We start from the raw sequence: 24,597 nt of genomic DNA, 5'->3' as shown, positions 1-24,597 counted from the left end.
TTAAAAACAAAAAACACTGGTGCTGTTTGAAAAAGAATGGCTAGATCCTGATTCAGGAAAATAAAGAACAATACAATCTGAACTCAAAAACAAACAAAAAAATAGGAAGTGGTTATTCTTATTTTGAAAGATCCTTTGTTATCAATGGAATAATAACTGAATTCCTCTATTAAGTATGATTCTGATTTTTTAAAGTCAAATCTCATATTCTCTCAACAATTTTGAAATATAGTTGCTATCCTTCCCCAAATTAGGGTGCCGGATATGCTGAGGAGTTATGAGATATCTTGGTCTTGAAATAATTTATTCCTATGGGAATTTGCCAAGTATAATCTCTTCACCAGAAAAAACAGTAGTATAGCAAGATGAAAGGGGTTTAATGGACTCATTCTCAAATAGCTTTGTTAGTGCCTAGAAGAGGCTACAAGGATTACCCTAAATTGTTAACAATAAAAATGTTTTTCAACTTAGAAATAATATGATCTTTTGCATCAACTATATGTGGCTAGTTAGATTTGACCTGTATAAATATCTAAAAATTTTAAAATTTCTTATGTATTAGCCAATAAAGAGAAAAAAACCTTAAAGTATATTTCCCTTTCTACATTTTTTTTTCTAAATGAAGAAATTATTAATAAGCATTGTTAATGTTTTAAAGACATCAGCTTGGATTGGCTATTGTTTCTTTTTAGGGGGATGGGGTGTACATACCACACAGCATTTAGGATATTAGTTTCCCAACTAGGGATCGATCCCGCATTCCCTGCATTGGAAGCATGAAGTCTTAACGGCTGAACCGCCAGGGAAGTTCCTGCAGTATTTTGATTATAACCGTTATAAAATAACTTGAATCATTCCACTCTTGAATTGTTTTATGGTCTAATCTTGCAGATTTTAGGAAGAGTAAAAGTTGGAGAAGATAACTGAGTGACGCATACAGGAGGGAACGACATCCTACATATTTGGTAACATTTTTTGTGTAAAAGTTGTTTATCCTAGTAGTGTTACCTTAAAGGAGTCAGGCAAAACCAAGATGATACATTATTATTACAATTCCAGTTAAAAAATATGAGATATTAGAAATGGTTAAAAGATATTGAGACTACACCAGAATGCCTCTGGTAACACTTAAGATGAAAAGTGGAATTGTTTATCTACTTACATTGTCAGAGTCCTTCATCTGTAATTAAGGTCATAGAATTTTTCTCAGTATCTTCATATAGGTCTTTCTTTCTTCTACTCTAGCACCTAAAAATCTAAAAGAAGAAGTAATAGACAAAAGAACAAAAACAGAAGAGGTAGATCCTCATGGTCTGTACCTCTATGACAACTGCTTTCTTGAAAAATTTAAAAGTTCTAAAAGGACATCCACAAATAAGTGGAAATTTGCCATCATGGAGATTCAGCCTCATTTGAGACTAGAAATTAAGAGCTATGGAAACTTACTCAGAGAATAATATGGGAGAAAGAATAAATTTTGCAGTCAGACAGATAGTCTGTATCCTAGTTCTGTCATTTACAACTAGAATAGCAATAATAATTGAGTGCCGTGCTTTAGAATAATTACTTGTATGCTTGAGTCTTAGTTTCCTTACCTGCAAAACAGAGGTAATATCTATTCATATCTTTGATATGAATGTATATAAACTGCCTGAGTAAAAATCCACTAAACTTTGTTTTCTTGTTCTTTTGACTAGAAAATGTGTAACACTTAAGATGCTCATTTGCCCTAGCCATAGATTTGATGAGAATTGATCCTCTCACAACTTAGTACATGTGATTTTTATGTAGAAACTAGATTTCTGCCTCCCTGTTTCTTTCCTTTGTATTTGTTATTCTCACTTCCTATCTAGACTACCTAAAATCCTAGCAAAAAGTTTAACAAACATTTCTATACTTAGCTATATTCTTGACAATTTGATTTGCTTTCACATTAACACATTTAAGTACTTAAAGTACTAAATAATCTCCCAACAATGGAAAATTGAACAGAGATTTATATCTTTAAGAATTTTGGATTCAGTTATGGAGTTGAGATCATCTACCACAACATATTGTGAAAAGAGGTCTGGGATTATCCATGGCTTGCAAACGGAGCAGGATATGAGGAGAAGCACTGGGGTGACAGTGGGTATGACACGACAGGTAGTGGTCTAAGAACTTTTCTTCTCAAAGGAAGAGAAACTGGAGATAAGTTTTACCAAATGAGTATTACTAAGTTAATCAAAAAGAGGCAACGACACTTGAGGAAGTGTGAACAGCATTTATGAAAGCATAGGAGTGTGAAGAAACAAGATAATTCTGGAAAGATTTCTGTGGCAGATTGTGTTTTTCAAAATATCGGCAACAATGTTTCCCGTCCTACACACTTTCCAGAACCTTACCACTCCTCCACCAAGAGGTTGGGTCTGTATCCCTTCCCCTTGAACCTGGGTAGGCCTGGGGAACTGCCTTATTAATAAAGTATACTAGCTGTGACACCAGGTGACTGGCAAGGCTAGGTCATGAAAGATGATATGACTTCCTTCACTCCTTTCTTAAAAATGTGCCTTTGAAGTCCTGGGCCACCACAGAAGAAGTCTAGCCTATTCAAAGCTGCTATGCTGAAGCAAACACACAAAGATGGCCGAGATGCCTGAGGAACACCAACTGCTCCAGCTTCCAGCTGCCAACAACTTCCCAGCCCAGACACATCAATTAGGAAGCCTTTGAGATGGCACAAAAACTTGGAGATTGAAATCACTGAAACGACGTGAGAAACTCGAAATAAAAACTACTGAGCTGAGTCATTTCAAACTCAAAACCATGAGACAATAGTCTTAAATGATGGGTACTGTTTTTAAACTGCTGTACCTAGCACAATGCCTGGCACACAGTATGTGTTTAGCATATTTAATGAACATATATATTTATAAGTATATATATTCAATGAATGGATGGATTATCTTTTTATGTTTACAGAGTGAGAAAGGCAGGGTCAGTGGGAGCTGAGCCAAGAAAAGGAGGTAGGAGACAGGTCATGAACATCATTGTGTACTAAACTGAGGCTTCTGGCTTTATTTTGAAATCTACAGAGACCTACAGAAGATTTTAGGCAGTAGACAGACATGATCACATTCACACTTAAGATCAAAATAGTAGTGGTATGCAGGATGGAATAAGATCAACATAAGGAATACATGTAGCTATATGTGAAAGGTGGGATCCAAAGAAGTGGCAGTGAAATTTCAAGAAAAAAAGATGAATGCTGAAATGTTGAGGATAGAGAATTCACATGGTAGATTTAAAAGCCATCTTCTGCCACAAGGGTTTTCATTTATAGTTTAAAGAAAGTTAATTACCTCTCCTACACATGCCTCTTTAGGGCAATTTTTAAAAGTTTCTTTGTTTTATTTTGTATTGTCTTCATAATTACTGATTATTTCTGACAGACAGAAATCAGTCCCAGCGGTACCATCTCCTAGAGATAAGCAACTGTGCCTTATGTATTAATTTCTTGTGATCTCAAGCAGTTAATAGCTAGCTCATCATAATAATCTTTCGGGAAATGAATTTCCTAGCTACTCCTGTGTCCTCTAAACTTAGGCATCTTCTTTCCTTGTGAAATGTTTTCCAACCAAGTTGACGATTATTCGCTGTAACCCTGAATCTTCAATATTAGGAGAGTATATGTTTTCTAGTAGACTCATTAACCATGAAATACTAGTTATTTTCCGTGTTTCCAGTTGCTTTGAATAAAGTGTTAGTTCTATGGGGTGAGTATGTGTGGAGCAGAGGGTACATCAATAACCTCAGATACGCAGATGATAACACCCTTAATGGCAGAAAGTGAAGAGGAACTAAAGAGCTTCTTGATGAAGGTGAAAAAGGAGAGTGGAAAAGCTGGCTTAAAACGCAACATTAAAAAAACTAAGATCATGATATCTGGTCCCATCACTTTATGGCAAATAGATGGAGAAACACTGGAAACAATGAGAGATTTTATTTTCTTGGGCTCCAAAATCACTGCAGATAGTGACTGCAGCCATGAAATTAAAAGACACCTGCTCCTTGGAAGAAAAGCTATGACCAACCTAGACAGCATATTAAAAAGCAGAGACATTACTTTGCTGACAAAGGTCTGTCTAGTCAAAGCTATGATTTTTCCACTATTCATGTATGGATGTGAGAGTTGGACTATAAAGAAAGCTGAGCACCAAAGAATTGATGCTTTTCAACTGTGGTATTGGAGAAGACTCTTGAGAGCCCCTTGGACTGCAAGGAAATCAAACTAGTCAATCCAAAAGGAAATCAGTCCTGAATATTCATTGGAAGGACTGATGCTGAAGCTGAAACTCCAATACTTTGGCCACCTGATGAGAAGAACTGACTCCTTGGAAAAGACCCAGATGCTGGGAAAGATTGAAGGCAGGAGGAAAAGGGGACGACAGAGGATAAGGTGGTTGGATGACATCACCGACTCAATGGATATGAGTTTGAGCAAGCTCTGGGAGTTGGTAATGGACAGAGAAGCCTGGCGTGCTGCTGTCCATTGGGTTGCAAAGAGTCAGATGTGACTGACCGACTGAACCAAACTGAGAGGGCATATAGGGAAAGAGGAGGAAGATGGGATGATCATCATCTTTGGAAAAGATGAATAATCCTTGAACAGTGGAAGACCAAAATAATATCTGAGCTAAAGTAACATTCCAATAATAAAATGATCATTAGTGAACCTAAAAACCAAAGTAAGTTTAAGGACCAATCCACAGATTTGAAGGGGTATGGCAGACACTGCTTTTAGCTTGTCCAGTATCTCTTCTTTTCTGTTAGAATAGAACACCTACTCTGCTTGGGCATTGTGCCCAGCTAACAAAGCTACATTTTCCAGCTTCTCTTGCAGCTAATGATGGCCATGGGACATAGTTAAGGCCAATATGATAGAAGTGAAAGTTGCTGAAGAGAAGTTCTGCGAAATTTCTTTAAAAGGGTAGACTTAACTCACTGTTGACTTTTTAACTCAACATCATCTGTCTTTAATTTCTCCTCTTTTCTAAAACACAGTAATGATGTTGATGGTGCAATAACTACCTTGCCACCATGATCATATGGACAAAAGCTGCCAGCTAAGTAAGGACAGAGGAGTAGAAGGCTACAAGAAGCTCAAGTGTCTGATGGTAAATGAAGCCATTGAACTCACAACCTCTTAATTGCTTGTTTTATGAAAATTATGAGCTCTATGGATTAGAGTTACTCAGAGAAATAGAACATGCACAACACACACATAATGTCTATGTTTGTATACACACACATGTATACACACACACATACATAGAAAGAAACAAAGTGAGACTTATTTTAAGAAATTGACTCTCATGTGATCGTGGGAGCTGAAAGTTTGAAATTTGCAGAGCAAGCTAACAGGTGGAAACTCAGGCAGAGTTTCCAACTTGCAGTCTTAAGGCAGAATTCCTTTTTCAAGAAACATGTCTTTTCTTTTAAGGTTTTCAGCTAACTGGATGAGGTCTCATCTATATTATGGAGGGCAGTCTACTTTGTTTAAAGTCTGCCCATTGTAAATGCGAGTCACATATAAAAATATCTTCACAGCAACATCTCAACTGCTGTTTGACCAAACACCTGGACACCATAGCCTAGCCAAGTTGATGTATAAAAATGATCACACTTTTTAAATTGTTTGAACCCCTGGTTGACTGGGTTTCTATTGCAAAGACAAGTACAAAATGTGTTAATTATTAATGGCAAGGGAAAGATCACATCTGTAAATATGAGCATTATAGATGGTAGGAATGGAAGTGAGCAGCCATAGGGATGGAAGAAATCAACTAATAATCTTGTATCTGCTTGTTCAGAGTCTGTGTTCACATCTGATGATGTTCACCTTTTAGACTCCAAATTGTCTGAATCTAAAAGTTCGGAATCTCCTGACCTGTCCTGGGAAACAATGGAACAGTCATTGCCCTTCCTCTTCACGACTTTGTTATGAGTATTTTAATATTACTGATTAGGTAAAATGCACTGACAAATTGAACTAGCTGTTTGAACACATATCAATGAGAAATCAGAAATGTTAGAGTTCTTTATTTCTCTGACCTTTGAAGGTCACTTATCCTTGACATACAACTTCCTTTCCCCAACCTGCAGGATCACAATTACATTGTACTGCATTATTTTGAAGGTCTGGTTGGTGCTTTTGTTTCTTGGTGAGATTTAACTTGTAACACTAGCTCCTAGGATTGCTTAGATTCATTTGGATGACTTGCTTACAATTTGGGGTAGATCTAGTAGGATTGTTCTGAGGGCCATTCTGTCCCAGCTTGTAGACTGGGTTTCTTGGATGAGTCATCCAGCTTCTTTAGGTCTTTATTTCCTTACCTGTAAAGTGAAGTATTCATCCTGGATGATCTCTAAGTTCATTTCCAGTAAAACAAAAAAAATTAGAATTTTGTATTATTATCTGAGAGTTCTTTGTACCTTAACAGGGAAAAAAATTCTTTAACTCTCTCTCCTGGAATTCATAATTTCACTGTCTGCACATACAAAATCAAGTGCTAGGACTAACCTAGCTGACTGTACCCTATGTGAATACTGTCACAGTTTTCAACTTTTATTGAAGTATAATTTTGTGTGATAAAATTTACCCTTTTAAAGTATATATTTGTATAATCATGACCAGAATCAAAATATAGACCATTTTCACAATTCCCAAAGGTTCCTCATACCTCTGCCTAACTGGTTCTCTAGAAACCACTGATATGTTTTCAGTCCCTTTACCAATATTTTTTCCTTTATTAGAAGTCATTTAAATTGAATCAGGCAGCACTTAGTGTGACTGGCTTTTCTCACCAAGCATAATGATGTGAAATCTGCCTATGTATCAGTACATTGTTCCTTTTCATTGTAGAATAGTGATCTCTTCTTTGAACTTGAAACTGTGTGTTTATCCATTCACCTGTTAAGGAAATTTGTGTTGTTTTCAGTTTTGTTTTTTTTTTTTTTTTTTTTTTTGTAATTCTGAGTTAAGCTTCTATGAACATTTGCATATAGGCATTTTTCTTTTTCTTGTGTAAATACCTAGGAGTGGAATTGCTGAGTCATAGGGTAAATATATTTTTAATTTTATAGGAAGTGATCAAAGTGGCTGAATTATTTTGCATTCCAACCAGCAGTATTACAATTTTCCCACATTCTTAGCAACACTCATTAGTTTCTTTTTTAATTTCATTTTTTAATTGAAGGTTAATTGCTTTACAGAATTTTGTTGTTTTCTGCCAAATCTCAACATGAAGCAGCCATAGGTATACATATGTCCCCTCCCTCTTGAACCTCCCTCCCATCTCCCTCCCCATCCCACCCCTCTAGGTTGACACGGAGCCCCTAATTCACTGAGACATATAGCAAATTCCCATTGGCTATCTATTTTACATATGGTAGTGTAAGTTTCCATGTTACTCTCTCAATATATCTCACCCTCTCCTCCCTTCTCCCCGTGTCCATAAGTCTGTTCTCTATATCTGTTTCTCCATTGCTGCCCTGCAAGTAAATTCATCAGTACCATCTTTCTAGATTCCATATGTATGCATTAGTATATATGATATTTATCTTTCTCTTTCTGACTTCACTCTGTGTGATAGGCTCTAGGTTCATCCACCTAGAACTGACTCAAATGTGTTCCTTTTCATGACTGAGTAATATTCCATTGTGTATATGTACCACCACTTCTTTATCCATTCATCTGTTGATGGACATCTAAGTTGCTTCCATGTTCTAGCTATTGTAAATAGAGCTGCAGTGTACATTTGGGTACATGTGTCTTTTTCAGTTTTGGTTTCCTCAGGGTATATGCCTAGAAATGGGATTGCTGGATCACATGGTGGTTTTATTCCTGGTTTTTTAAGGCATCTCCATACTGTCTTCCATAGTGGCTGTATCAATTTACATTCCCACCGACAGTACAAGAGGGTTCCCTTTTCTCTACACCCTCTCCAGCATTTGTATTTTTATTGTTGAACTACAAATGTTCTTTATATATTCTGGATACAAGACCTTTATTAGATATATGTTTTGCAAATATTTTCTCCCAGTCTGTGCCTTGTCTTTTGAAGCACAGAAGTTTTGCCTTTTTTTTGATATAAATTCTATTGTTTTTTCTTTATAGTTCATATTTCTTTGTCTAAGAAATATTTATTTGATAACCCAAGGTCACAAAGATTGTCTCCTATGTTTTCTTATAGAAGATTCATTGTTTATCTCTTATTCTTGGACTCATACATTTTAAGTGTAGCGAGAATAATTTTTAAAATTACTTTCAGCATTGCTTACTTTTGCGCCATTGTCAAAAATTAACTTATCATTTATGAGTGAATCTGTTTCTGTAGTATCTGTTTTTCTGCATTGATCTACGTTTATCCTTATATCAATACCACATTGTTTGATACATAGCTGTTTCAAATAGGTATACATGAAAACTCAATTTTGTTGTCTTTTACAAAAAACATTTAGGCTGTTTTAGATCTTATTAAATATAAACTTTATACTTGTTGGTTAATTGCTCTAAAAATCTTTCCATGATTTTTAATAGGATTACACTGAATTTAGAGATCACCTGGAGAGGATAACTCCTTACCAATATTAAATTTTCTGATCCATGATCATAAGATATATCTCCATGTAATTAGATCTACTTTAATTTCTATCAGCAGTACTTAGCAATTTTCAATGTACATAACTTTCACATATTTTAAAAGTGTATCCTTAAGTGTTTCATATTTTTAGGCTATTGTAAATAGTATTTTAAAATTTTAGTTTTCAGCTGTACATTAATAGTTCATAAATATATGTTTGACTTTTGTATATTGACTTTTTGTCCTGTGGCTTTCATAAACTCACTTACCAATTTTTTGGTAGATTCCTAGTGATACTCTATACAGATAATTCTGAAATCAGATAATAAAAAAAGTTATATTTCTTCTTTTCCAATCTGTATATCTTTTTTTTTTTCCTTTGCCTTACTGCTAGAACTTCCAGTTAATGTTGAACTGAAAAGGTGAGAACAGACACTCGACTTGTTTATAATTGTAGAGGGAAAAAATTCAGTATTCACTGTTAAGTATAATGTTAGCTGTGTTTGTAGAGCCCCTTCATTAAGTTGAGGAACTTGCATGTAATTTTTAAATTAATGAAAAATTTGTCATAAATAAATGTTTAAGTTTGTGAAATGATTTTTTCATATGGTATACATTTTAGTCTGTTAGTGTGGTAAAACACAGTTGTTGAATGTTGAAACAACTGCATTCTTGAGAGAAAGCCTACTTGTTCCTGTTATTATATCTAGTTTATATGTTGTACAAGTTGATTTGCCAATAATGTATTAGGTATTTTGCATTTATGCTTAGGAACAATCCTGGCCTATAGTTTGCTTTTCCTGTAATATCTTTGTCACATGTTAACATCATGGTAATTCTAATGTCAAGTAGTGCAGTACCTCTTCCCTCTCTTCCTCAGGCTTTGCCTTCATTGTTTTGTAGTATTCATTAGTAAAGCCATGTGAACCTGTGTTGTCTTGTACAAACGTTTTTAACTAAAAAGGCAGTTTTAATACATACAGGATTATTCAGGTTATCTATTTCTTCTTGAGTGAGAGATGGTAGTTTGTGCCATTGGAGGAATTTTTTCCAGTACATCTAAGTTGTCAAATTTATTGGAATGGAGTTGTTCAAATATTCCCCTGTTATTGTTTAATGTTGTAGGCATATATCCTCTGGCAATATGATCTCTTGGCTTTTTCTTTTGTCTCAAAAAATATCTTTATTTCAGTTTCATTTTTGAATGATGTTTAACTGGCCATAGAATTCTAAGTTGCTGTGAGATTGTTACTTGTTTAGTTTTCCATTAAGGACTTTAAAGATATCATTAAGTCTTATTTGCATATTTTCTGATGAGAAATCTGCTGTCATTCTGTTTTTGCTTTTTAGTTTGGTTGTGATATGCTTAGGTTTTGGGTGGTTTTTTTTTTTTGTTGTTGTTGTTGTTGTTTTGCATTTATTGTCCTTGGGATTCTCTGAGCTTCTTGGATCTGTGGTTTGTTGTCTTTCATTCAAATAATTAGTCATTATGTCTTCAAATATTTCTACTGCTCTATTTTCCTCTTTTTCTTTTTGGGGCCCCAATTGCATGTATAATAGATGGGTGGTTTCCCACAGCTTTTGAATGTACTATACTTTCTTCCCTCCATGTTTTTCTCCTTGTGCTTCAATGAGTTACTTTATTTCTTTCCATTTTTAAAATTAAACTTTTTAAAACTACTTTTAATTTATTTTTGGCTATGCTGGGTCTTCCTTGCTGTGAAGGTTTTTCTCTAGTTGTAGCAAGTGGGGGCTACTCTGTAGTTGCATTGTGCAGGCTTCTCATTGCGGTGGCTTCTCTTGTTGCAGAGCATGGGCTCTAGGCATGTGGGCTTAGTAGTTGTAGCTCCTGGACTCTAGAGCACAGACTCAATAATTGTAGCACACAGGCTTAGTTACTTCACGACATTTGGGATCTTTCTGGACCAGGGATCAAACCCATGTCTCCTGCATTGGCAGGCAGATTCTTTACCACTGAGCCACCAAGGAAGCCCCTAAAATTAAACTTTTTATCTGGGAACAACTTTATAGAAAAGTTACAAATACAGTGCAGAGAGTTCCCACATATACTTTATTCAGCATTCCCTAATGTTAACCAATGGTACATTTGTCAAAACTAAAATATTAACACTAAGACTGTTAACTGAACACCACCATTTTTTCCTTTCCATGTTCCAGGATTCAATCTAGGATACTATATTACCTTAGTTATTGTGTATTTTTAGTCTCATCTTATCTATAATAGTTCTTTTTACTTGTTTTTCATTATTTGTATGCTTTTGAAGAATATTGGTCAAAAACTTTCTAGAATATCCCTTAATTTAGGTTTGTCTGAAGTTTTCTCCTGATTAGACTGGGTAATGGGCTTCCCTGGTGGCTCAGATGGTAAAGAATCTGCCTGCAATGCAGGAGACCTGTGTTTAGTCCCTGGGTTGGGAAGATCCCCCGGAGAAGGGAATGACTATCCACTCCAATATTCTTGCCTGGAGAAATCCTGTACACCTGTGGCGGATTCATGTCAATGTATGGCAAAACCAATACAGTATTGTAAAGTAAAAAAAAATTAATTAAAAAAAAGAGGAGAGTGAACAAAAATAAAATTCTTTCTTAAAATTTAAAAAAAAATAAAGTTATTGGTCCATGTCAAACCCACTGTAAAAAAAAAAAAAAAAAAGAATTCCATGGACAGGAAAGCCTGACAGGCTACAATCCATGGGGTCTCAAAGAGTCAGATACAACTGAGCGACACACATTTCCACATTTTACTTGCATGGGTTGAGGGGAAGGAGACCACAGAGAGGTAGTGCTCTTCCCATCACATCATAGCAGGGGGTATATGCTATTCGCATGACAATCACCAGGGAGTCTGCCAGCTTTCTCCCCTGCAGTTTGTATTTTCCCCTTTTGGAAGCAACTCACTAATTCCTTCATTGGGCCACTGCTCCTGCTTTGTATTTAGTGTGATGCCTTGAGTGCTGTAGAGTTTCTTTCATTGTTGTTCCTCCACCCTCAGCTTTCAGCACACTTGCAACACAGAAGGAGGCTTTTCTGTACACTGTGGCCCCTCTCCTCAGTGGTAGACTATTACTTAGTGTGAAACTTGTGGATATAAGGGGAATTTCTCTTTCTCCTGCTACAGCCTCAGTCTTCAGCATGCCCTGTGTAACTCAGCCTCAAAGGTGGATCTTCCTGTGTTTTAGCCCTCCCCTAGTGATGGACCATCTCTTTCTCCCACTCAGTGCAGCATCTGTAATGCCCTATATATCCGCCCTGTATGGGGGATCTTGAGCATGAATGAGTTTCCTGCCTGTCTCCGGCGGCAGGAGACCTATGCCATCAGTGTAAATTTTTGCAGACGGGCCGATTTCCTGTTCCTCTCCAGGTGTCAGATGGCTTTTGAATAGTGTCAATGCAGGGCTGAGATAGTGGGTTTTCTATTCCTCACCCAGCAGCAGCCAGACTTTGTCCACTGTGGAATGGGACAGTTTCCTTCCTCTTCCCTGGGGGCAGGTAGCTTTTCCTATCAAAGTGTGGTCAGATTCCAGATATGGGCGGGTTTCTTTCCTTCCTCCATTAGCAGATGCCTTTGCTTCATATCAGGGGTTCGAGGTGTGGGCGTGTCTGTCAGGTTTCTTGTCTATGACTCAGTAGCAGTTGCTCATTACTTCATGCACGTGCAGGTTCTAGAAGGAACACAGATAAGTTTCTCTGGGTACTTTTGCTCAACCTTCAAATGTTGGCAGGCCCTTCATGGCTCTATCACAAAGAGAGTATCTCAGAGCTCACACCTGACCTCACCTTTGCTTGTGAGCACTGGGGAATGTTCACAGAAAAGTATTGCCAAGTGGCTGCAGACTTGCCTTGTGTATGCCATTCCCAGGAGTTATAAACTCTCATGCTCACACATACTTTAAGAATTTAAGAATTCATTAAAACTTGCATGCTTTCTTCTTACCAACTTTATCGAATGCTAACCCTTCCTCCCGTGTCTGTCACAGGTAAAACAATGTTGATGTTCTTTTGCCTCCTCAGAGAGACCTGTCACCCTTTGGAACTTAGTTTATCTTGTTTTCAGCTCTCCAAGGGGCTCAGAAAGTTATGATTTTGCAAATTATTCATGTTTTTCTCTTGATTAGAATAGAATCATTGTTCTTTCATGGCTTTTTACTGCCTAAGATGAAGCTGAAATCTTAATATATCTTCATTATCAAGTCACTAAATGCATCTCCCTAACCAATCTGTCTGCAAATGCAGGAGACCCAGGTTCAATTCCTGGGCTGGGAAGATCCCCTGGAGAAGGAAATGGCAACCCACTCCAGTATTCTTGCCTGAAGAATCCCATGAACAGAGAAGTCTAGCAAGCTACAGCCTTTGGGGTCCAAGAGTTAGACCTGAATTAGCCACTGAACCACTAACCAAGAGCTCTAGTTGGGGATTTATTTTTTTAATTTTCAAATTTTATCTATTTTTAATTGAAGAATAATTGCTTTACAGTATTGTGTTGGTTTCTGCCAAACATAGTATCAATCAGCCATAGGTATGCATATGCCCCCTCTGTCTTGAACCTTCCTAACACCTCCCCCCAATCCCACTCCTCTAGAGTAGGGGGTTGAATATGAAGGACAAAGGAAAGAAAGCTGTTCACTGGAAATAACAGCTCTGCATAGATTTATGATACCTTCTACCTCAGAAAAATTCTGAAAAGCAGGTAGTGATTAGAAACACATCCTATCACAGCAGACACTCATCATGGGGAGCCTGAGAATTTTAGATGTTAATACATTTGAATTTGAGATTAGGACGACTGTAACTCGTAAGCAAATTCTCAGAGATGATTTCATATGCTTCCATTTACATGTATAGAGTACATAACTTAATTATTTTGTTTAACAAATATTTATTGAACACCTACTATGTGCCGGAAACTCTTCTTGACTCTGAATATTGAAAACACAGAATGGATTTCATAAAGCTCCATCTATAACAACTGGTAGAAAACTGAGAAACACAAGCGTGCTGATTATGGGGCTTCAGTTAGATGAAGAACACAGCTAATTTCCTTTTATCTGGCTAGTCTGAGTAACTATATTTTTATTCAGGCAAACTGGAATTTTTCCCATTCACTGAAAGGATTTCTTGCCTTTTTACTTACTCAAGGGGAAAACAATTTTCCTAAGTAGAACTCAGCAATTCTCTCTTTGTTAAGGTAGATGCCAATTCAATATTCAGATAACTTACTCTGAAATATGTTTAATTATATTTAGTTGGGGAAACCCCAGTAACATTAAATATTCCATTTGGAAATATGGTATCTGTATTTCTTTCAGGATTTATTCTAAATCTTCTAAAAGCAGTGAGGACAGAGGTAATTATAAATCTAAAATCTGAAAGAATTTAGACTCAACACAGTGTTGAGTAAGTGAAAAGGATGCTTGAAGTATAACTGCCTGACTAGAAATTACACATTTCCATAAACCTCCTTTTTATGTAAGACATTGGAATTTTAAAGCTTGTTACATACTGTGGAATGCTGACATCCTAGGTATCACCAATGCATCTTATTGATAAAGCGAATACAAATGTACCACTTACCATGGTAGGGGATACCACCACCTAGACAGTTTTTATCTTGTCTCAGAGGACTCGGTTAGATTTTTGATAAGGATCTGAAGTTTGGTTTAAGATGATTTTTCACTTTGGAAGCTTACTTAGGATTGAGGATCAAGGCATATTAGTTTAGGGTTGAGGGCACAGCAAGGTGAGGGCACAAATTGTTAATAATTTCTATTGAAGAATCAATACCTTTGGGGAAGTCTTATAATGAACGATATATTTATTTGCCTGGGCAAGAGTCATCTAGAATATTCAAATTATACTACTGTAGACAACTGAATAGTAACACCAGGTCAGTGATTCTCACTGAACCATGAGAGTGGCTCTCAACTGTGACTGATTTGCCTCCCAGGGGGCTTTTGGCAAAGTCTGGAGCCCTCACACTTGTCACCAGAGGAGTTGGCAGCTTTGGTGTTACCGGGCATCTGATAGATAGCTATCAGCCAGGGATGCTGTTCAACATCCTGTGATGCAGAGAACAACAAAGAATTATCCAGCCAGTTTGTGCCCAGGTTGAGAAATCCTGGTGTGGCCCAGAGGTTTATAAAGAGCCAAAGAGTAAAAAATGTTAAGCTTTGGGCCATGCCTTCTCTGTGGCTACTACTCAACTCTGTGATTGTGCAAGAGAGTCACAGATAAAATATGCAAATAAATGTGCAGGACCTTGTGCCAAAATGCATTCACAAAAACAAGCAAGGAGCGAGATTCAGCCTGGTGGGGTGTTGTTTTCTGACCCCTAATGGAGACAGTAAGCCGTATGGGGAGATAGGTAGTCTCAGTTTTCTGTGTCTAAGTATATGAGTTTCTGGTCTCAGCCGTATGCTTTGAATCGTCAATAGAAGCAGAAACATTTCAAGTAAACATAGATCAAAGAGCAAATAAATATGGAATGTCACATGGAAACCCTAAACTTTCCTAAGAACACCAGCAACATTTCTGTGGAGCTGATTTTCTATGCTATATGAAGTACACCGAAACAACAATTTGTGTGCTGGAACAGCAGTTTTCCAGGATGAACTAATGAAACTAAAACTACTTTTTTGCTGGGTTTTACCTATACTTTCAAACTCATTTAAATAAAAAAAAAATGGTAACATGGACTTCCCTGGCAGTCCAGTGGTTAAGACTTCACCCTCCAATACAGGAGGTGTGTGTTCAATCCCTAGTCAGGGAGCTAAGATCCCACATGCCAAAAAAGCAAACCATAGAACAGAAACAATATTCTAACAAATTCAATAAACACTTTAAAAATGGTCCACATAAAAAAATTTTCAAATGGTAACATGAAACAAAATAATTGTTTCGTTTAAGACAAAATATGACACTCATTGACAATGGCTTGAAAATTATCCCTTTAACACTTAGTGCTCTTTTTTCCTTCTTTTTTTCAGTTTTCTTTTTGCTGCATTTATCACTTGCTGAGAGTGTATATTTTGTTTATTGTCATGCCCTCCCTGTTGAAGAAGGAAATGACAATCCACTCTAGTATTCTTGCCTGGAGAATCCCATGGACAGAGGAGCCTGGTGGGCTAAGTCCATGGGGTTGCAAAGAGTCAGACACGACTGAGTGACTAACACGCACACATAGTATGCCCTCCCTGTGAGGTCATGGTCATTGTATATTTCAGTCACAGCTGTATCCCCATCACCTAGAGGACCAGGATGAATAGTTGCACCACTCATAGAGAACTATAACTATCATCAGAGATAATACAGAGCACTTATTATGTGCCAGCTACTGTTCTAAGGACTTTACATGGATTAGCTTGTCTGATCACATAACAACCCTGGGAAGAGGGTACTGTTATTATTCACAGTTTATGAGATGAGAATAATGAGACATAAACAGGCCAAGTGACTTGTTGAGGCCCACTAAGCTAGCAGGTGACAGAGCTAGGATTTGAGTTCACGTAGTCTGGCTCCAGAATCCACACTTTGAACTATTACACTGTAGCTACTTCTCACACTAACCTGTTGCATGAACACACGGATAGACATACATGGTTTGCATATTTCACAATTTCTCTATTGTGAAGCAGGTTACACCTTGACCCTTGAATGAAAATTCTGGAGTGGCATCATGATATTTAGGACCCAGGTCCTTAGAGGTCTATCTCTGTGAGGCACTGAGGTGCCTCCTGGGAAACAGCTTTTCCTGGGCTTCCCTGGTGGCTCAAATGGTAAAGAACCTGCCGGCAATGCAGGACACTGGGTTGGAAAGATCCCCTGGAGGAGAAAATAACAACCCACTCTGTATTCTTGCCTGGAGAATCCCATGGACAAAGGACCCTGGTGGGCTACAGTCCATGGGGTCCCAAAGAGTCGGACACGACTGAGTGACTAACGCTTTCACTTTCTTTCAATGAAATAGTTGGAAAAATCAGCTTGTTCCATTGTAGGTGTTCCTACAATTGGAGAGAAAGATAGTGTTGATCAGAGACGAGATGTAATGCTTCCTGTGAATGGATATCTGAATCCTTCCTGTGAATGGACAGAGGCTTCCATTGGTAAAATCTCAAAGGGTAATTTTCTCACAAAAATCTCAGAGACATCAGGAGCACTACTTGGTAATAAAGCCTGACACAAAGGTAGAGGTTGGGAAGGATCCCTTCTGCACCAGCTTACTGCACTGAGGCTCACACTTCAGCACTGCCTAGTATCCACAGCCACCAGTCTTGCTCCAGGGCCAGGGCCATATTACCACATGTGGCAGCCAGGCAGCACAGACCACCAGAAACTAGGGCTTGACCATTGGTGTTGGCAGCAGGAGGGTGGTGGCAATTGTCACAGAGCAGCTACAGCTGAGGGGAGGAAGAGCATCCTGGGAGGTCTCAGCAGCAGACATTACTGCAGAGGAAAGGTATTTCTATGTTGCCACAGAAAAGGCCACATTGACACCTGTGAATACTCCAGAGATGTACTCCAGAAGGGCCCAAATGATTGGATCAGGAATAGGACTTTAGACTGAGCTAAAGGTCAAGTGCTTGTTATGGTAGCATAACATATGGTAGCATGTTAGAGTTGCCCCCATTTTCCTCCTAATGACTGTGGAGCTTCAAAACAATGGCTTGCAACCATTATGGAGCTAAGGCCAATGTTATCTCCAAGAGTAAATGTGTGTGGATATGTGTTTATTTGAGGGAGAGAGAGGCAGATAAGCGGTATATCTGTATATTTAGGTCTAAATCGTTTTTGATCCTACAAATTGAGTCAATTAACACCAATGCATTGAGTCTTTAATATAAAAAACACAATGGTCGTTGTTGTTCTCTGAATTACTAATGCCCTGAAACTGCCGGAAAGTCATTTGAATATGCTTGCTGATAATACTCTTGATGAGGAATAGAATTTATTTTTTACTTGAGAGCTAATTAATGTAATCTTTTAAATATATAAATCCCATGGGGAGCCCAAATAATTATAATTGAAATGTGGACCTTGCCAAAACTGAGAAAATTAAAATGCAAACAAAATCTGTTAATATATCTAAATTTAAAAAAAGAAAAAACAAAGAGGAAAGAAAACCAATTAACTTCTGGAACCAGGGTTTGGTATTTAGAATGAGGAGATTAAATTATGCAGATATCAAATTAGCACTTGGAATGAAGATGGTGTTGCCCAGCTGCCTTTCAGAGCTTTGCCTTGCACAGACTAAAGTTGCTAGGGAGCAGTGAAGTGAGCTGTTTAAAAGGCCACAGTTGTATTCCCTAAATGGTCCACACAGGGATCATAAAAATTCCTGATGGTATCTTTAGCAGCCTGGAGGTAATTGGAAGGAAGGCCTGGGGCTAGTAATTAAATCACAAATCTTTTCTGGGGAGATCATATGTAGATACACATATAGAGAGACATATATAAGTAGATGAGATAAACAATATGTACAGGTATGTACATATATATTGTAGTCATTTAGTCACTAAGTTGTGTCTCGACTCTTTGCAAACCATGGACTGTAGCCCATCAGTCTCCTCTGTCTGTGGGATTCTCCAGGCAAGAATACTGGAGTGGGTTGCCATGCCCTCCTCCAGGGGATCTTCCCCACCCAGGACTGAACCATCTCCAGCATTGCAGGCAGATTCTTTACCACTGAACCATCAGGGAAACCCATGTACATACATATATTTCACTTATATAACATCTAGTCAGACAGCTGAGCAACTCCATTAAAAAAAAGAAAGACGAGAAGTATGGGGCGGCTGCTGCTTCTTCTTTTTTTTTTTTTGATTGTAAAACTTTTAGGATATACATCATCATGTGACATCTTATTCTCAGGTGAAAGTAAAGTTGCTCAGTCGTGTCCGACTCTTTGCAACCCCATGGACTGTAACCCACCAGGCTCCTCAGTCCATGGAATTTTCCAGGCAAGAGTATTGGAGGGGATTGCCATTTCCTTCTCCAGGTGATCTTCCCAACCCAGGGATCAAACCTGGGTCTCCTGCACTGCAGGAATATGCTTTACCATCTGAGCCACCAGGGAAGCCCATTGCAATTTAGTCAGAAAAACAAAACAGCCAAATGAGTTTTGTTTTGTTTTGTTTTATGGCTGAACAGACCAATCAACTCATCCAGGGCCTCTGGTAGTTCCATGTTATGACTGCATTTAGGAAATCAGATAAATGTTTTTTTGGTTCTTAGGGATGTTTCTATATGTTTCTCACTTTTCAAGCAGCTGTTTTTAGCATTGCGTAGGTACTGTCACAGCCTCTTCCACTAAATTATTATAAGGAGTTCACTATAGAAGCAGTTTCTTTAGACGTACTACCATACAGGTTACAGTATATCAGTATGGATGGATCTGTTCTTAACCTCATTGGCCAGCCAGTCAGAGTAATTTTGAATATCAGATCTGGACCCTGGGGGAACTTGGCCTTTTCTGAGACAAGCTGTAGAGTGTGTACCCTGCTGCACAACCTTGAGATGACCATTAACACTCAAAACTCCATTGTGGGTGCCATCACCACATGGCCAGATTCATAATACACCTGAGAGAGTAGTCAGAGATGGAATGGTTTCAGAGACTTATAACCTGGCATTGACAGGAACATGAGTCATTCATCTTACTCTGATTATTCTGGCTTCTTAGCCCAGAGGAGAGAAAAAGAGTCAGAAAAGCAAAAATGTTGTGGAATTAGTTTGGTATCATTCTGTCTGTTCCTCCAAGGGAACAAAATTGCAGAGAATGGGGGGAAAAGCAGAGGGAGAATAATTTCTTACCAAGTACTGTATTTGAAAAGCAAATGGTAAAATGAACAGTTAATGAACACAGCAGCTCATTTAGCAAATATATATATTTTTTTTCATTAACTATGTAGCAAATGTTAAGCTTGGAGTTACTAGGATGAGGTAAATCAGAGAAGGCCCCTGCTCCAGTAGAACTGCAGCCTAGTGTGGGGTGCACACTTTCGTTGAAGAGTTATTCTGATAGAAAGAAGCACAGCTCTATAGACATGCATTAGGAAGGAAGCAGAAGAATGGGCATGAACAAAATAATGTAGTGTTTGTAATATGGCTAGGCTAAATCCTACTCTAAAGTGGAATGAAGGCCTACCTAAATCATTCTTATATTTGATCATATCTGCCAAAAACTTTTGTGATGACCACATCTCTGGTATTGTATCTACAAACCTCTTTTCACACTGATTACAGCAGAACTCTCATTCTTTGCAACAAGTTGGAACTTTGGGAAACCAAGCAAGTATGGTACATCTCTTTAAGATATACTACAACATAATTTTAGAGATGGAAACTTTTAAAATTAGCTCTGCATACTTTGATACTATTAATATACACCAATATGCAGTATTTGTCTTTCTCTTTCTGACTTCACTCTACGTAATAGGCTCCAAGTTCATCCACCTCATTAGAGCTGACTCAGATGCATTCCTTTTTATAGCAGAGTAATATTCCATTGTGTATATGTACCACAACTTCCTTATCCATTCATCTGCCGATGGACATCTAGGTTGCTTCCATGTCCTAGCTATGGTAAATAGTGCTGCAGGGAACACAGGGATACATGTCTCTCTTTCAGTTCTGGTTTCCTCAGTGTGTATGCCCAGCAGTGGGATTGCTGGGTCGTTTGGCAGTTCTATTCCCAATATTTTAAGGAATCTTCACACTGTTCTCCATAGTGGCTGTACCAATTTGCATTCCTATCAACAGTGTAAGAGAAAGACGGTACCAAAGATCCTACGTGCAGGGCAGCAAAAGAGACATAGATGTAAAGAACAGACTTTTGGACTCAGTGGGAGAAGGAGAGGGTGAGGTGATTTGAGAGAATAGCATTGAAACATATACATTACCATGTGTAAAACAGATATCCAGTAGGAGTTTGATGTGTGATGCAGGTCCAGTGCTCTGGGACAACCTAGAGGGATAGGGTGGGAGGGGGTTCAGGATGGGGGGTACTCATGTATACTTGTGGCCGATTCATGTTGATGTATGGCAAAAATCATCACAATATTGTAATTATCCTCCAATTAAAGTTAATTAAAAATATACAAATTACTATAAAATTTTTAACTTTCAAAATTATTGTTAAAGATTTTTTTTTCCTATAAAGTTTCCCTAGTTTGATATCAGCCTAAAATACCTTATTTCTGGGCTAGAAATGAGGACGTGGATGTGCCTGCCACTGAAGATTATTTTGCAACTTTGCAGTCTGTATAAAACTAATCTGTTTTACCATAAAGCTGGTGTGGTAGGTACAAAACTGAATCCACATGTTGATGTGTGATGGAAAGGTGAAAGAATTTTATTTACTTGTTTCTACTGGGTAGTGGAAATTTAATTTCATTCATTTCTTCCCCTATCCCTATTTTTCTTTCAGGGTTCAATCTAATGAGAGGGGGATTATATACTACCAAGGCATAGGAAAGGGCTTTGGCCTGAGTAGTCTTTGCAGCTGGGTGTCTTCCAAGTGGTCCTTATTCCCATCTGTTCATTGGTCCCCATGAGTCATAGCCAAGTCCCACTTCCAACTACAGGCCACCTTCAGTTTGCTTCTTTGTATGCCACTGTGGATGCATGGAAATTATCTTTTTTTTTTTTTTTTTACCTTTGGGCACAGTTACTGAGAGCTCTCAGTTTCATTGGCCTAAGCACCCAGTGCAGACATTTCTAAACCTCTTTAGGCTTGCTGCCTCTCTATAGTGTACTGGAAAAGCGAGTCCAACCTCCCTATGTTCTTGAATCTCAAATCTATCAGGATTCTCCTTCACACCCCATCTCACAATGAGGCTGAACTTGATATTAATAGAGGTGTAAGCCTCAAGTCTAACCTTTCTGAGGGACCCACAATGACTATACTTCGTTAATGTTTTCCAAAGAGATTTCCTGAAATCCCATTAATCTGGAGTATCTTTCCTAGTCTTGGGATAGATAACCTTGCTCTACCATTATGTAATCTTTCTGTCACGAATCCTTTTATTAAAAGTTCTCCGCTCCTCTTGCAACATCCATTTTTTCAGATATAGTTCCTGTATTTTCTAGTTTCCTGAATGGGGCAAGGTCACCAAGGATCACAGACCATTGAATATGCCATTGAATAATAGCATACAGCCTTATGTTAATATAAATGTGTTGCTTTTTTTTTAAGATTAATAAGTCATTCAAACCTCAAGCAAAAGCAACAAACTGTTTTGTCTGGGTCTTGAAAGAATCTCAGTGTTCTGGAAAGAGAGGTCACACTCAGATAACAGGTACTTCATATTTTCACAGAGAGCTGTAGGACTGTATGCTTATCATGTTAATATTTCCTGTAGGCTTCATCTTCTTTTGATGGAGGAGGGCATTACTGTGGATTAAAAGGTTTATTGGAGTTCAGATTTTTCGAAAATTCCAGAAGTGAGTGAGCAGCAAATGTTTTTTTGGAAATTGTTTTTGTTCTCTGTGTTTTCTTTCCAAAGTGAAATATTCTCTGATTTCTTTCTTTCTCAGAATAGAAGAATGATACCAGTGTGTGTTTGTCTGTGCACGTGTACCACTGATTCAATTATCACCCTCCAGTGTTTTTGACTTCTTGGTCTATTCATGACCTTCATATCCCATCAGACTCTCAGGAATCAAGCTTACATGAATGCAATTGTTTCTTCTACAAAAAGAGGCGTAAAATGATGTTTTCTTTCAGATAATACCCCTTGGAAATCTAAACAGGATATGTTTCTTTCTCTTTAGTGATGAGTGAATTGTATGAAATCTTATTGCTAGGTATACAATATTTATTTACAATGCCACCATACCTCTCCATTTATTTTTATTACAGCATGATATGGAGGAAATAGTGCTGGACTCGTTTCCAGAATTTCTAAATATGTGTCTCCAGTTCTACCTACCCATTAAGAGTGTTCATATTTATCACATTCACAACCTCTTTTTTTCCTCATTTGTAAAATGGAAATAATATTTTCCAACCCATCTGACAAGGCTTTTGCATATTTATTGTTATTGCTAAGTACTTTGCCTTAAGTAGTTCTTAATCTTCCCATTTATAAAATAGAAATTTTGTTCTCTCATTGTTGATTTTGAGTTTTTCTTAGACAAGGATAATGCATAGTATGGAAAAGACTCCCGAGTTCAGTATAATCTTCATAAAGCTCCAGTCAACCAAGACATTCCCATAGTAAAGGTTTTCTTTGGTGAGTGTGGAGCAATGTCAACATCATGACAATGAGGTTGGTAAGAAGGTCAAGGAAAATGGCTGTGGGTGAATTTCTGAGCAGACAAAATGGCCAAATCCATCTCCTTCCAGGGATATAAAGGAGACAGTTTTTTTCTTAATCGGTCTAATGATGTTCACCCTCATTGCCCAATTTGGTGAGCCAAATTCATGGTGATAAAGGCATTGTATTATAGTGAATGGATCTTGGGGTGATAAGAGCACTAAAATGGTGAGAGGGATTATATCCTCTAGGTAAGGTAGTCTAAATGCTTGGATTTGCTAGATTTTTGGTGTGTGTGTGTGTTTTTTTTAAGTTCATAGTATTTTATTTCTTCTTCTGACCATGTAGCTTGTAGAAACTTAGTTCCCTGACCAGGTATCCCTGTACCCTCTGAGTTGGAAGCACAGTGTCTTAACAATTGGACCTCCAGAAAAGTCCCTGTTGATAGTATTTTAGAAAGACAAGTGTCCAATGAAGTGTTAGAATGTAAAGTTTATCTATTTCAGGGCAATATATACAGTCCTTGTGAAATTTAAAGACTGAAAGACATTCCAGATGAATCACCAACAGCCTGTTCTGCTGTATTAATAATATTAGTTATTGATACAGCTGAAATGAGAGGACCAGCTGGGCTGTCACAGGCCTGCTGTCTCCAGGCTAGGGGGCCACCATATGCAAGGGGCTTCGTTTAGTAGTGTGCTGCTGTTCACTTGCTAGGTCATTGGTTGTTTTCCCTGTTTGTGCCACATGTTTTGCATGATGAGCCCAAAGCACACCAGAAAATAAGACAAAGGTTAGGAGAAGAGCAGAGACAACAAAGATGTTGAAACTTTTGTTGTTTTAGGAGCACAGTGATTCAATATTAGACATTTTGTTTGGTTTGAATTCCTATATATTATGTTTCAGTGAGTTGAGGTAGAATTAGTTTATAACTGAATTTGAAAATAAGATGTTTTGTTGATTACAAGCTCATCCATTATATAGTATATTTTACTGATAGCCCAGTCTAATATCTCCTGGTGATGAAAATGATATCTAATTTAAAAGAAAAATAAACAGCAGCATATAGTGCGCACTCACTCTAAATGACTATTCAGCTACTCAGTAACAATTAAATTTGGCCTCTCCTTTGATTCTTTATAGCCAATGCACTTTTGAAAAATTCTTTGGCACACCTCACACAGTCTAACATTCAATATCCTTACTGAAATGTTGAGAGAATTTTAGTCTATGTTGAGAGAATTTCAGTCTATCTTGAAGGAAAACCAAATGTAAGGTAGAAGATTGAAATACAAGCTTATAGAAGAGAGAACCTGTGTTTGCCAATATCATATTTCTGTTTTATCTAGGAGAGTGTTTCTCAACCATGGATGATTTACCGCCCTCTGCCTGAGGCATATAGGAGCACCTAAATACATAAAACAAATACAAGCAGACATAAAGGGAGAAATTGATGGAAATACAATAATGGTAGAAGAATCTAGTATCCCACTCACATCAATGGACAGATCTTATAGACAGAAAGTGAATAAGGTTACAGAGAATCTAAATGTCAGAACAGTTATTTAATATTTTTAAGATATTACATTAATAAAAAATATACATTCTTTTCAAATGCAGTTGGAGCATTCTCCAGGAGCATTCTCTAGGATAGACCTTGTACTAGGGCAAAAAACTAGCCTCAACAAATTTAAGAAGAT

The sequence above is a fragment of the Capricornis sumatraensis genome, chromosome X, assembly GCF_032405125.1.
Source record: "Capricornis sumatraensis isolate serow.1 chromosome X, serow.2, whole genome shotgun sequence".
NCBI lineage: Eukaryota > Metazoa > Chordata > Mammalia > Artiodactyla > Bovidae > Capricornis > Capricornis sumatraensis.
The sequence above is the reverse complement of the archived record's forward strand: the minus strand, read 5'-3'. Positions refer to the sequence as shown.